The following is a 14,746-nucleotide window of genomic DNA, read 5'->3' as shown; positions in this document are numbered from 1 at the left end:
TTACAGCAGAGCTCTAAGCACCCTGGGGACAGCTGCCAGGCCAGGAGGCATTACATTACATGACCTTTGGCGATGTCCTATCAGGTTTCAAAAATCTTTGTGGGCTGGCTGGATCATAGCCTGAAAATGCACATTCTGAAGGCCAAGAGCAACATACAGAATGTTTTAGCCTGGGTAGGGGAAGATAATGTTGACAGCTACTGCCCTCAGCTGATTCTGTAAGACAGATGTTGAACTTAGAATCAGAGAAGGCCACAGTTCTTCTGGACTTTTGTGGACAGTATGCAGCCTCCCTTCCTTGAGCTTTGCCAGGTGTTCCTCTGCTCAGCCTGCTTCCTTTGCAGGATGCAGTTACAAGAGAGGGGGTTCCTGGAAGGGGACAGGAAACAGACTGGGACAGACCAGAAGGAACGTCATATTCTACTTCCCCCATCTCTGAAATCACCTGATTAGTGCTGATGTTGTTCCCAAGTTAGCAGTGAGGAAACAAGTAGTTTTCCAAATGAAAGGGCTGGGAGATCTGTGAGGTTAGCAACTCTGAGCAGCTCGATCTTCTGCAGTGTGTGAGTGTTCAGAGACCTCCTCTTATTTCTCCACCTACACTTCAGCTCAGCCAGACTTACAGACTATGGTTCTTTGAGAACAGAAGTACTGGAAAATATCTATTTTTTAAATCTTTGTAAGCCTTATAGTCTTCTTTCCTTTATTCCTCCAGGATTTCCCAAATGGGACAATGTCTCTGCAGCTGCAGTCTAGGAACAAATAGCAGCAAAAATTCTTTTGAAGAGCACAGTCTGATGTTCTTACTCTGGAAAAGCCAGGCTTAGAAAAGAGGCACAAGAATCTCTCCAATAGCAAAAACTTTCACACTAGATTTTCTCATACTGCAGTCCTTTACAAGATGATGTTTTTGCTGGTGATGTGTCTGGAAAACCCATCCTTCAAAGGCATTTCTTCTACACACAAAAGGCAATTTTTAAATTCTAGATTTATTCCTAGCCACAGTTAATGACAGAAATAACAAGCAGCCAAATAAAACCTGTTTCCTAACAAAGGCACAAAAAGTTAAATATACCAGTACTAATCTAAGCCAACTGACTGTATACTTTACCATCTAATTATACACCATTTGTTTAAGAGAGAAGACACCACATCATATAGAGTGCTTCTAAACTGAAGCTTATAGCTAGGACAGTTTAAAATAGCCCTACTGAACATGTGCTTGGCTGAAGGCATCAGGGCAGTTGGGGCACAGGTGTCACATAGACAAAAAACATTAAATGCACCAGTCACATGTATGTAAGCTCTGTGTAGGTGTGTCTGCACACAAACAGCTTAAGAAACAACTTCATCTCTGACTCTAGAAAATGATCATTAAAATATGAAAATAGAAAAGGAAAACTGTGATCGGAGAAGACTGGATCAACATCAGCTCTATGAGTTCTAATAATAGCTGTGTGTCACTAGACTCAGAATTTTTGATACGTCAGTAAATCGTAATTAATTTAGACTACAAATGGCCTCCGCCTGAGCAGAGCTAATATACAGAATCTAAGACACTGCGGAGCAGAAGAGTGCTGTCACACAGAGGAGTTGAGAGAGGAGTGAGTAGTCCGTATTTCTCCACTGTGGAAGGCAATTTCACAATGTGGAATGGGGGTAGAGGAGGTGGGAAACGACAGAGCAACATCYGCAGGCAGGCAGAGATCAGATGGGTTAGGCAGGACCCCAGGCAACACGGAGGCACGTCRGAGAGACCTGGCCAAGCCACAAGGACGGGCAGCAYGAGGGCAAGCGGCAACTCRGTGTGAAAACAAGCMAAGAGCTGCCATTTGCAGGGAACGTATTCAACCTCCCCTCAGCAAGGGGAAGGGACAGGACAGGCGTCCCTGCGGGCAGCGCCCTGGAGAGCTCTGCTCATGGTGGGCGCAGAGACCAGGGTGTTCGGGGCCTCAGGAAGGGGTCGCCCGGTGCCAACCTGCTGCTCAGCGATGCAGCCCCGCAGGGACTGCACGGCACAGGGCACCGCAGCTCACCCAAGGTGCTGCAGAGGCAGGGACTCAGAAAATGGCCTGGGAACTCCAGAGACCTGGAGAAAAATCTCTGGATGTGGAAAGCAGCAAGACTGAGACTGTTACCTGAGACGCTGCAAGCGAGAATGGGTGGCTGGAGCTCTGCAGGGACCTTGGTGGGGGAGGACAGAACCAACTCCAAACTACTAGAATATATTGGGGCCACATGCAAAGAGTCCAAAGTAGGCCAGCTGACAGCTGGATGCTCTCCTCTGTCCTCACAGCATGCCCTGACAAGACCCTCACCACTCTTTCCAGGTTTTCCTCCTCTGGACTGAGCTGACGGAAGCACTGCCCGATGGCCTCGTTCAACGCCCGCACATACTCCACCTTCTCCTGCAGCTCTTCCATCTGGCCCTGATACTGCTCCAGCTGCATGGAGAGAAAGCAACATCCTGCAGTCTGAGCAGCATTGTCTCAACCTGCTGCCAAACTGCACCTCACATCAATCTGCATAATTCCACTGAAGGCTCTGGTCCCAGCTCCCCAACCTCGCTTCTAGTCATCTTGCAGTACACAGAGCTAATCCAGTTAATTCATTGATCACACCCGTTTTCCCCTTGTGAAAAAGGGGGCAACCTGAAGGACTGTCATAGCAAAAGCAGCATATTGCTTCCATTCATCTTCACAGCAATCTCTTCCCCTCTCCACTATGTCATTGCACATAAGCAGCAGTCGTTTCCCACACGTGCAGGAAATCTCCCAGGAATTTGCAGGCTTACTATGTACATGCAGTATTTCAATTCTGCACATGTCAGAAGCTCCTCATATGCTGTGTGTGCACCCTGACACTATGAGGGGAGGAAGGAAGACAGCCATGCATAAAAAGTAGCTGCACAGAAACTGACTGCGGCAGTAAAACTTTCTAGGGAATCTGAACAAACTAACTGCTCTCCCCCATCCCATGGGGGATATATATGTGCTCATGTTTTTAGATTCAGGGACATACGCGTTTCTTTCCCCACTTAGTGAGTGGATTCCACCATGAGAAAAGATTAAATGTCTTAACTTCACTCAGAGAAGCCACTTGAAAGCAGTTACATCTCATTGTTGGCTTAGAAGGGAGTTGCTTTACAAATAGTTGAGAACCACACACCTGAGGAAAAACACTGAAGGTACTGATAGACTGCGCACATCAGACACCAACTTTGAAAAAAACAATTCCAACCCTGTCTGCACTTCAGGGAAAACAGGTGGTATAATATTAAGTCAAAACTTAGAGACAGGTAGGCCAAGGCAGACTTGGAGATTCCAGCCTGAGGAACAGGAGACACACTGTGAATTCAAAAATCTGACTGGGGAATTCTCTCTGCTATTAGTCTGAGCAGAATTCTTGGTAAATGAATCTAGACCTCCTGTCTGATCTGCTGCTGAAAAGTTAATCTTCCTGTGGAAGGCCCTGTGATGTCTATAACAGCAAATTTCCTATGTTAAATGAGGGAGAATGCTCTACTGAAGCATGTTCAGGGGTTGTGACATCTGGATCTAGTCCAGAAGAAGCTAACAATTTATGCTATTTCAGAGCTAGGGAGAAGCTAGAAATTCAGAAGCACCGATTCAGCACATGCCATGCCCGAAGAAGTTACTAGCTCTGAAACCTGCTGCTCTCAGAGCCTTGCTGACAACAGCTAAGAAAAAATGAGGGAAAGAGGGGAACAGTGTGGCTAGAATGGAGTGGACTTGCCACGATAAAGTCCAACAGTAAGATCAGGCAAATGGGACATTCTGACCTCCCCAAGACCAGCTGTTGCTAGTTCCCTAACAAACAGACTGACTGCAGGCAGCCCATGCACCGTAGAGCCGCAGTGCGGGGAGATACGCTGGGTACCAGCTGCACTATACAGCACGTGGGACCAGTCATACCTTCTGGGAGCGCTTGGCTACCGTAAAGATGTCAGCACCAACATTCTGGTAGAGCTGCACTACACCGCTCAGTTCAGAGACGAGGAGTTGGCCGTGGTGAGTTGTCTCACGCAGGAGCAGAGAAAGGATCTCTTCGGTAATGAAGACTAGCAAGGGGCCTGGCAGTGGAGAGAGCAGGCATCAGTGCATGGTCACACAGCGAAAAAGGAAAAACAGGAAACTGCACTCATAACAAAGTGCTGCTGACACCGACTCCTGGGGGATCCCCACTCAGGCCCTCTTGCCTCTTCCCTTGAGATTAGTCTGCATTCAAGTGTCTTCATTCCTCCCCACCCTTGTGGGACCTGCTGCTCATCCCCCATGATTTTCACTCCCTCCAGTCTCTGCTTTGTGTCAGTGCCTCGCACAAGGCCCATAAGTCAACCTTGCAGGGTTCCCATCCTCCATATGCCTCTCATACTTCCTTACCAATCTCTTCTTGAATGCTACTGCAGTCCACAAAGAGCAGCCGGTTGCAGGTGATGATATCGGAGGGCACCTCCTTGATACGCTCTGCCCAGGCACGAAGCTGCGTGACCCTCTGAATGTAATCCTCAGCTGGCCAGCCCTTCATCAGCTCCAGCTTCGTGGAACTCCAGCTGTGTGCAAAGCTGTGGATCTCTGCCACCCACTTATGTTCCTTGCAGATCTCTTGGATCTCATTAATTGCTGCCTACCAGGACAGTGTGTGGAGTTCAGTCAGGCCCAGGAAACAGTCACAGGACAGCGCCAGCCTCTCTCACTGGCCTTCCAAATACAGCTTCCTATCTTCAGAGTCACAGTTAACCACAAAGCCTCATCAAAAGGAGAGGCATTTTTCATCGCAGGCCCTCCACACCATCAGCCTCAAAGCTTGCTAAGAAAATCCATGTGATGCTGAAAACAGCTGCCTCATGCTCCAGAACCCATGGCTCACTCTAGCACCCACTACTTGCACAGACTGCCTGTCTGCATCAGGATGAGACGCACACAACTGGCTTCTTTTACAAGGCATGAACAGGATGTTGGAACAATCCAGAGATAGGAAAGCTTTCTATGGCCAAACTGCAACAACAAGCTGGGGCCTTCCTGCAGCAAGAAGTGAATAAACTTTGCAAAAGGGCCAGAGGAGGAAAGGGAATTCAGACTGAGGCTCAGGGCAATGGTTCTTCTATAGATGACAGCAATGTTCACGAGCCTCCGTTAAGATCAGATTCCACTTTATGGGGCTTTCCCAAAATTCTATAGCCTAACTACAAACAAGGGAATGGCTGACTGGAGGAGCTGGAGACATCAAAGAATCTCAGACTGACTCAGCTGTGAGTCTGTCACTGCCATTCCTAGCAACCACATCACGCTGGAAGCAGACTCACCACTTGAAGAGATGGCAGTGGCATATCAAGAAGTGATGGTCTGTATATACCTGATATAACTGAGGTGGGCACAGAGAAGGAGGTATAGGAAGCTCTAGGAAGGCTACCAAAAGGCTGTTCTGGAGACGTGTATCAGTCTCTTTCATAGCTCTGTCCCAGAGAGAAAAGTGCTCCCACATCTGCTGRCATGCTAACACACAGTAGGAAGATCTTGAGCCACAACCCCAGCTTTCACACTCACCTCCAGCAAAGCCCGCTGCTGATCAAAGGCTTCTTGGATGCTGTTGTCCATGTACAGGTCCTGGGACAGCTGGTCCCACGATGGCAGTGGATAATGGCTCCTCACCTGGTGTCCAGTCACCTTCAGACCCCCAGYAGCCTTCATGTCTGGATGAAGAACTAGCTGTGGCTCCTGGTCACATAATACCTCAGTAGATTGACTCCAGGGCAGTTCACTGGGGGACTGAAATTCCAGATTTTCAATATTTCTTTTATTTGCTTTCCTAAGACCTGTGCAAAAGTCAGAAACAGACACAAAGAAGCTTCAACAGGYACCTRCAGCAAGGTCAGGAGMAGGCACCTTCMTTCAGTGCTAGTGAGCAAAGGAAATGTCCCTTCTTTCTCTGGTTTAATATCCACCCTCAAATAAAACCCTCTGTGCCCAGGACTGCTTCTGCCAGCACGGAGAGAGCAGAAGCGAGGAAGAACACTAGTACAGTGCACTAGATGCAGAGGTACCTACTGTCTTCCACTCCCCTACATTTCTCTTCAGGACTCTTTCGGTCTCCACAACTGTGCTCAGGATGCGCCTCTTGGTTCATTCCCCTACTCTGGGTTACCTACAGGGAAAGAAGAGTTAGAAGTTTTCAGGTGCTCGAAAAAAWGCATTCCTCATGGATTACTTTTCCTGAGGTATTACCCCTCTCCAGTGTAARGAACTGCATAACAGAAACCGCTACTTTTCAGGCAAAGCCATATAGACCCATTCATGCTACAAAGCATGATTAACCCTTCTGCACACTCCCCAACCAGGAGAGCAACGACTTTCATCCTTCCTCAAGAACCCTATCACTGTCCCCACACTAGTCATAGTGACTTGTTAGAAGCAATGATCTTTTTCAGATCCTTCCAGAGACACTGAATGTAAATGGCAACTGTTCCAACTCATGAGCACTGTGTTATCACTGCCTGATCTCCAACGCTTTGATGCTGGTGGAACAGTGGAAAAAGACGGACATAAGAATCAATTCTGCTTTTGTCTGAGGACATCTGCATGGGACACACCATGGAACAAGGAACCTCTACTAATTTAAGTGCAATTGGCATAGCAAAGAAGGGTAACAACCAGCCTGAGTCAGAGATGCTAACCTGCAAGACAGATTCCATCACAAAACCCAGGGCCCCCAYCAGGCAACTTTCCAGCTGCTGACTAGAGGGATGGGGGACCAACYGACTGTCAGCATCGAACACCAGGAGTACTCTGAGAACAGCCTTCCGCCTGATGCCATCTGCCTGTATGGGAGAGAAAGCACAGACAAGGCTGGAAGGAGAGCAATAAGTGGTTCTGTGGGGAAGCTTCTCTCTGCGACCTGTGTGGATAGTGACCCTAAATTTCCCAGTAGGGGAAGAAGGAACCTGCAAGGTGTCCCAGGCACACAATTAGGTTCTGCATGGGTGAGGTATCCCTCAGCCCTGTAGATGCTGCACAGCCCTGCTCCATAGTGTAACATTTTCATAGTGTAACAAGAAGCCGAACTAAAAGGCGAAGAAGCACTACAAAGATGAACACTCAGAAAGGTACTGGGTTCACTGCCAGCATGGCTGGCAGAGTCTCYGGGCTGAGCTGGATGGGATAAGATGATGGGATCATTTCATAAGATGAGCCAAAGGTCCCTCTGACTTCAAATTCTGTGACTSACAAACAGCAGAGCTCCAACTCCCTCCTTACCTGCAAGACATTGCTGACAAATGCTGTGATCTCCTCCTGCACAATGGAAACCAAGTTTTGGCAGATCAGGAAGTTCGTCAGCTTTGCCAACATACCCAGACGCTGCAGCCAGGATTCAGCTTGCTGCAATCTGTTTTGCAGGCACTCATAGCGCACCCTCTGCTTATACAGAGACTCTTTGGAGACATAGAGTCTGCAGCCCTGCACCTGGGTCTGCAGACCATGCACCATCTTGTAAGTGTCATCTCGCACCTGCCCAGAAACCAAACACAGCAGGACTGAAGTCAGTCATTCCAGTCGTCATTCAGGGGTGGGAGAGAGGAATAAAAAGCATCCTAAGAGAAATCCCACTCCCTCCTTATATCAACCCCATGCTGCTGAAGAGACCCAAAGGGATCAGGGCTCTTTCTCCTGTGTCTGGGGAAAGAAAAGGAGTATAGAAGACAGTGGAGCATAGGTTGCTAAATACCTCTTTTCTTAAAAATATTAAGAACATTGGATGCAGAGCCCAGAGATCTGCAGCACCAAATCTCAACCTTGAATTTATGATTCCTTACATCAGAGGAAAGGAGAAGCCTAGGATCTTTATAGCTGTCAGGACAGGGACCACAGGGAAGAACGCAAAGGTCACCCCAGGGCTCCAGCCCACACTTACCAACTCAAGTATGGATGAACAGAGGGCAAAGAATCTCCTGAGCAGGCTTCGGGCATGGCTATTCTCTTGCACTAGTTTCAGTTGCAATCCAGGAAAGGTGTAGCACGTGGAGTCATCCTGGGGCAGCCAGTGCACAGATCGGAGCTCCTGCAGGAGTCTGGGGGAGGACAGAACATATCACAAGTCTTCTCATGCCTGGGCACTCTCTCAAGCATTTCAGGAAAGGGACAAAAGCATAAAGCCCTGAAAGGGCACTCCAGAAATGGTTCCTTGCACAGCATCCCATGGTTAACTGAATAGGGCATGAGTGCTGCGGCCCTGTTCCCCCACCCAAGAACTGATCCAGGAGAGACACAGGACCATAGCAGGTAAACAGAGGGGAGAAGGTTGCACCCCTTAAGACCAAAAGCAGCAAGAGGCATAACAAGAAAGCTCCTCAGGGAGGAACACAGGTGAGTCTGAAAGCAGTGCATTCGCTCATAAGAATGTGAGCCGCCAGCTCTCAGCTGAGATCCCAGGGGATGAGAACACAGGGGCTTAGACAGGAGTCTGCCATCAGCTGGGCTCCGGGCAGAGCAACGCTACAGCTCACGGTCAGACTCCAGACAAAGGCAGGGATGAGTCCTGAGCACATATGCACACACACTCACCTGGAGATGTGGAGCAGGGCTGCTGCAAAGTGGGGAACAGCCAGAAGCAGACGGCTGTTTAGGGCTTTTCGACACTTCTGCAGCTGACAGCGCTTCACGTTCTTCCACCAGCTGGCAGTGACAGAGAGTGTAAAACTTAGAGCTATGCCCTGGCGATACAGCAACAGGAGAAGGGAGCAGCCCAGGAGGCGGGATGAGGAGTCCATCCCATGCAGCAACTAAATGTCACTGGCCCACTGCAATGGGTCCTTCCCATTCATTTGCCCAAGCTATCCCCTTTCCCTGCCAAAGAGGTCCAGGCATCCTCCTGCAGACCCTCTGTGGAGAGCAGGATTTTTTTGCAATTCCCATTTGGTGTCACAGAGASAACTTCACATGCATCACTCACCTAGTAAAGACTTTGTGCTCAAGGCAGTGCTGGAAGAAGGGAAAGCAACAGAGCAACTGCCACAGCATTACTTCTCGGTGCCACTCTGCTAGTGTCATGGTCTTGGCTCCATCCTCAGGGTGCACATGCAGCACTCCAAATGATGAGAAGACGTAGTGCTGAGGTTCTGCCTTGTGCCGGGGAACCACTACCAGGTCGTAGGGTCTGCAGGGTAAGACACAGACGCAGGACGCATGGGTCAACAGCACTGCTGTTCCTGCTCTTGTGTTGGCAGGTAGGACCAGCTAGTTAGAGAAAAGATTTAAACAGCTTCTTGTCAGCGGGTATGTATAAGAGTAAGTTTAAGGATGCAGGCCCCTGGAATTGCTTGTGAGAATGTGTGTGGGAGGCAAGTTTCCGAGCGCATGTATAAAATTCACAGATGCTCTAGTCAGAAAGAACTGCTTTGATCAGCTAGTCTGATCTCCTGCACACAGGCATTGTAGTATTTTTCAAGGAATTTGAGATTAAAACATCTGTTTTAATACAAAAAAACAAAAGAAGATAAAGTAGAAACAGTAGTAGTGAGCCAGACCTTGGCTACATCTAAATGTGCCTGGGAAAATTCTCCTGACACACAGACCGAATGGCAATGAACAGTCAGCATCCACAGTATTAAACTCCTTTGCTCATCCCAAGAGGGTGGCTGTACTGAAATTGCCTATTGGGCTGGCTTCCTGGCCTGTGTTTATTCATGAGTGATTCCCCAGAGTTGTTTGGGAGAGTGCTACTTGGCATAGACTAAGCTGTACCAGGGACCATGGAAAAGTCAAGTAACATATTCCTGTGCCTGGTAATGGTTTCTGGTATTGTTTAATGTGCGAGAACAGATGTAGTGTCAAGGTCTGTTTAGTCCAGTACCTATCTCCAGTGCTAGTCAACAGGGGATGCCTAGATAAGTGTTTAAGAACTGGAGAAGCACACACTTCTCACAAATATTCTCCTGAACCCCAGTGGCTTGTGATTCACTGATTTCTCGAGTCAGAGGTCCTGCATCTGTGCTTAGTAGCCCTTGATGGATTATAATTCCATGGATTTAGGTACCTGCTTTTTGAACTCATGCAAATTTTCAGCACCCACCAAATCCTCTGGCAAGGAGTTCTAGGCTGTCATCACCTTGTACGGAGAACTTTCTTCTCTTTGCTTTGAGCCTACTCCCTTCAGCTTCATTTGATGGCCCTCATTCTTGTGTTAGAAGAGAGGGTACGCAAGTGATCCCTACCCACCCTCCGCAGGTCACTCATGGCTTATCCTCTCTCTCTTGTGGACCCCGTCAATCGCCCTGTCCAGCTGCAGAGATGCAGCCGCTCAGTCGTCTCTCCTGAACCTCCCACCGCCCTTCTCTGTTCCTGTTTGAGATGGGGAACTGAAACTGCTAGTAGTGTTCACAGTGTGGGTGAACCAAGGACTGACACACTGGCATAATGATGTTCTCTGCTTTGACCTCTATTCCTTTCCTAATAATTCCTAACATTTGATTTGCATTTTTTTTCATTACTGAGCCAACATTTTTATGGACCTGTCTAGTCACAACCCAACAACTTCAGTCCTGAGAAGAAAAGTTCACCTCAGAGCCCAACGTGTTAACTGAAAAGTCAGAACTTTTTGTCTCTGCATGTATCACCTTTTATTATCCACAATTAATTTTATTGTCCAGGTTACTGGCCAGTCACTCAGTGCCATAAGGCCCTTATAAAATTCTCTGTAGTCTCCCAACCCTTTTTAAAATATGTTGGACACAGCGTCATCAGCAAATCTTGCCCCCTTTCCAGGTCACAGGGGAATGCGCTGGTCCACACAGGCCATAACAGATCTCTGTGGCTCTTCACTTGTGACCCCCTCGACTTGTCAAAGCCAACCATTTGTGTCTACCCTCCATTTCTAATCTTTAACCCTGAAAAGAACTTGCTCTATTATTTCATATCATCTTGGTTTCTTTAAGATTCTTGTCACTGAATCTTGTAATTCAGATCTTTCTTCAACTGTACTCATTAATTCTATTCTTTGAGTAGCAAACCGCTAGTTACCGGAAGTGTCTGCTGGGGGCAACATTTAGGTAGGCACAGTCAATTTTTCCCAAGTCTCTGTTTCTCATGAAAGTCTCACATGCTTGGAGGCCAGTCAGGGGCAGCTGGGATGAGGCATCATCTTCTTCCAAGCCCTGCAGGACAGATCCTGTAGCCTTTTTGCCTGTATCTGAAAGTGGCCTGAAATGAAAATGAGAGGACTGTGGGAAAATGCCATGCACACATTTAAAAAAAGCTACCCTGTGACACGAGATCAAAAGAAGGCAGCAGCACAGACATTCACTCCTCTTAAGGCCAGAAAAAGTCCTTTAACTCTGTCACAGAGCAGAGAAACAGGCTCACAGAACTGGAAGAGCCTGGAACACCTGGGAAAAAAAATCTTCTTCCCAATTTTTTGGACACACTTCCAAGTGACTACTTAGACTGAGCTGTCTCCCATAGCTGCAGGCATCTGTGCAATAGCTTTTTAGTTAGAGACACTGAACATCTGCCTCATGTGCTCCTACCCTCTACGGACTATAGACTGCTCCATAACTTTTAGGTCCAAAAGCAAAAACCCCAAGATGCAACTACAGTTACTGCACAAAGAGATCTGGAAACTATAGCAGGGGATTCGTTAAAATAAATATCCTCATAATCCCAGGACTTGGGCCAGCCCATAGTAAGGAAAAATGGAGAAAAAAAGTCCTCAGTGATCTTTGCCAATCTGATCTGGGAGAAATTTCTGTCCTGATCCCAAATCTGATCTCATCTTGAGTGCATCAACATCAAACATTAATCAAGGTCCTGAAATACCTGAGTAGAAAAGCATCAGATCCCATCTATGTCTTACTCCTTCTGTAGCCAGTTACCAATGCCTCAGATGAAGGCACAATAAATCTGTAAGCCAAACTGGACATAAAGGATGAAGAAGCCCTTCCTGGTCTCAAGGGTCAAGAAGCGAAAGCCCAGGAGTGTGAGACTACGCCTGTATCACACAGGCAAACAAACTCAATCAACGAGTAGCTCCTTTCTGTTTGGTATGCTAGCCAACTCAGACATCCAGGGCTCACATCACACTTTAAACTCTATATGACAGAATAGCAGATCCTGTACTTAAATCTTTCATAAACTAAGGAACTTAAATTGGTTTAAGATGTGGTTGTATCACTCTTATTTGCGTATGTGGAAAACTATTTCTTCTTGGAGCAAAAGAAGCCTTTCATCTCTTTTTGTAAAGGAAGCTCTTCATTATCATGATCATTCTAGTAATCCCTCTTGACAACTGTTTCAATTTAATTTCACCTTCCCGAACAAAGGAATCAGGGTATAAGCAATATTTAGGGATTTTCCTACCAGTGCTTTCCACAATGGTATTAGTCCTCCTCTACCTTCACTGATGATACCTCACCTAACAGTTCTTAGGATCCCATTTGTTTTTTTTTTCCCCCCAGAGGCACCATAAACATCTGCTCTGTGATACTGCTGCCAACCAGAGCTCCCAGAACTCTCCCTTTCATCAATTACAATAGATGTGTTCCCTGGTTTGCATAATTCCCATGTCCATGATTTTTTTGTGTGCTATTACAGTTCATCTTATTTCTGCTAGTCCAGCTTTCAGAACCATCTAATATAAAATGACCTGCTTCTTCCCAGTACTGACAGCACCACCTTTGTCTTCTCTGCAGATTTCAGGAGTCAGTGCTTCATTCTCCTGCTAAGTCCCTGCTGAATTTAATCCATCCAATTCAAACAGATTGATCCTAAAAGGATTATCTAAATAATCTCTGCCAGATCTGGACTGTTGTGTTCAAAAGCCACCAGTGGACCTTATTGCCATCTCTATTTCAGTTTTTATTCATTTGGTGCCCAGCCTGCAGGAGCAATAAGGCAGAGAATTCCACCAAGTTATCTGAAAGGCTACTCTTTAAATATCCCATTGCAATGCACTCTTATCTAGTGATGTCGGTCTGAGTACCACAATGCTCACAGGGAGAAAAGCTAGAGAAGATGAGAGGTCAGAGCTGTGGGTAGGCTCTCCACTGCATAGAAACTATTTTTTGATTGCAACCCATAAAAACAAACCAGAGACTGGAAAAACATTAGAGCCTCAGGCCTCAGTGAGCACACTGGAGTGTCATAGGCACGTCTGTACCAAGAATTAGAGGCAGGAGGCCCAACCCTCTCCTCCAGTGTGCTGAATCAGCTCCCCCAGACCCACATACCTCTGCAGCTCCTGTGAGGACACTGGATGCAGTGATGATGTTATTGCTCAATCTTTTGTTTCTCTCTCCAAGACAGATGGGCCAGGACGTTCTGCGAAGACCGGCCCTGAGCCACTGAGCAACAGCCTGGCTGAAGGCTCTGACTCCCTGACTCCTACATCCAGCATCAGGTGAGCCTTAGGAAACACTTTGCCTATAGCCCCTAAGATATCCAGGTCAGGGACGAAGGCTTGGCCGTTGTGATATTGCTGGCAGAGGCTCTTCAGCAAGGGCAGCAGCTCCTTGTGGCCACCCAGCTGCTCCTGAAAGGGTCTGAGCAGCTGCAAAACATAAAGCAGGTGCAACCATGACCTTTGACTGCCTGTCTTCAGCACCCTCCTAAACACGACTATCACTTCAGCTACAAGAGCATCCAAAAGCAGGGGGTCAGGTCTCCCCGACTCCTGGAGCTGGGCTTCGAGGCGCTGGCGGAGAGTCTGGGCCCAGCCACGTTTCACTGGTTGTGAGCAGATGGCCTTCCGAGCACCTGCAGAAGAGAAGGGCCAGAGTTGTAACCAAAGGCACAAAAAAGAGGTCAAGAGTGCAGCCCAGAGCAAGGATGACACAGACCTGCCCAGATGSATGAGGCTGAAGGGCCGGCTAACCCCGTGCTCTCCCGAGCAGCCAGCAGCGAACGCTCAGAAGAGAGTGTAAGAAACAGGGCAAATACAGTTCAGCCTGTTCCCTGGCTCCTCTCTTCTACACAAATGATCTCCCTCAGCTTCAAGCAATGACTGACTTAGGGACTTCCTAGACCATCACTTTTAGGGGTCACCAATAAACCTATCCCCTACAAGTTAGTCCAATCCCTTTATTAAAGCTTTATCTTTTTAGCCTTAACGTCTTGTGGCCATGAATTCTTCAAGACAGTAATACAGAGCATGGAAGAAGCTCTTCTAAAATTAATGTGACAAGGGAGGCATTCCACATCGTTGATCGTTTTCCCTGGTGCTACTAACTCTTTGTGGAGATGCAAGGGGCTGGGGGCACCCACAGGCTTTCGCAGCCCAACCGGGGACCCCCACCCAGGCACTCTCTCCCCGTGGCCCACGAGCGCTGTCTCGGCTCGGGCCCCGGCGCTCGCCAGAGCCACGTCGCAGGTATCGCTGCGCCCTGCCCTGCCCCGCTGGACCCTGACTCACTGACCAGACTTCTCAGACGGACCCCGTCGCTGCCACCCCAGCCCTGCTCGGTGCTACGGGACTGGCCCTGCRCATGCCGGCGCCACCCTCGGCTCCAGCCCCCCTGCCCGTGCAGAGCAGCGCTCGCTGCCAGCGGTGCTCCGGCCGCACCGGGGGCCTACGCGGCACCGGGGCCTTCTCCACCCTGCCCCAAAGCCACACGCATTATGTCAGGTACCTGTTTTGCCTTCCTGGCCACTGCTGTGCGACAGCCCAACGTTACAAAGTTATCCAGCCTGGCTGCTGAGGGACACGGCCCACCCTGCCGGGACATGGGACACGGCCTGGC

Source organism: Apteryx rowi, unplaced genomic scaffold (assembly GCF_003343035.1).
Source record: "Apteryx rowi isolate R43461 unplaced genomic scaffold, aptRow1 scaffold_1004, whole genome shotgun sequence".
Taxonomy (NCBI): Eukaryota; Metazoa; Chordata; class Aves; order Apterygiformes; family Apterygidae; genus Apteryx; species Apteryx rowi.
Note: the sequence above shows the minus strand (reverse complement) of the source record.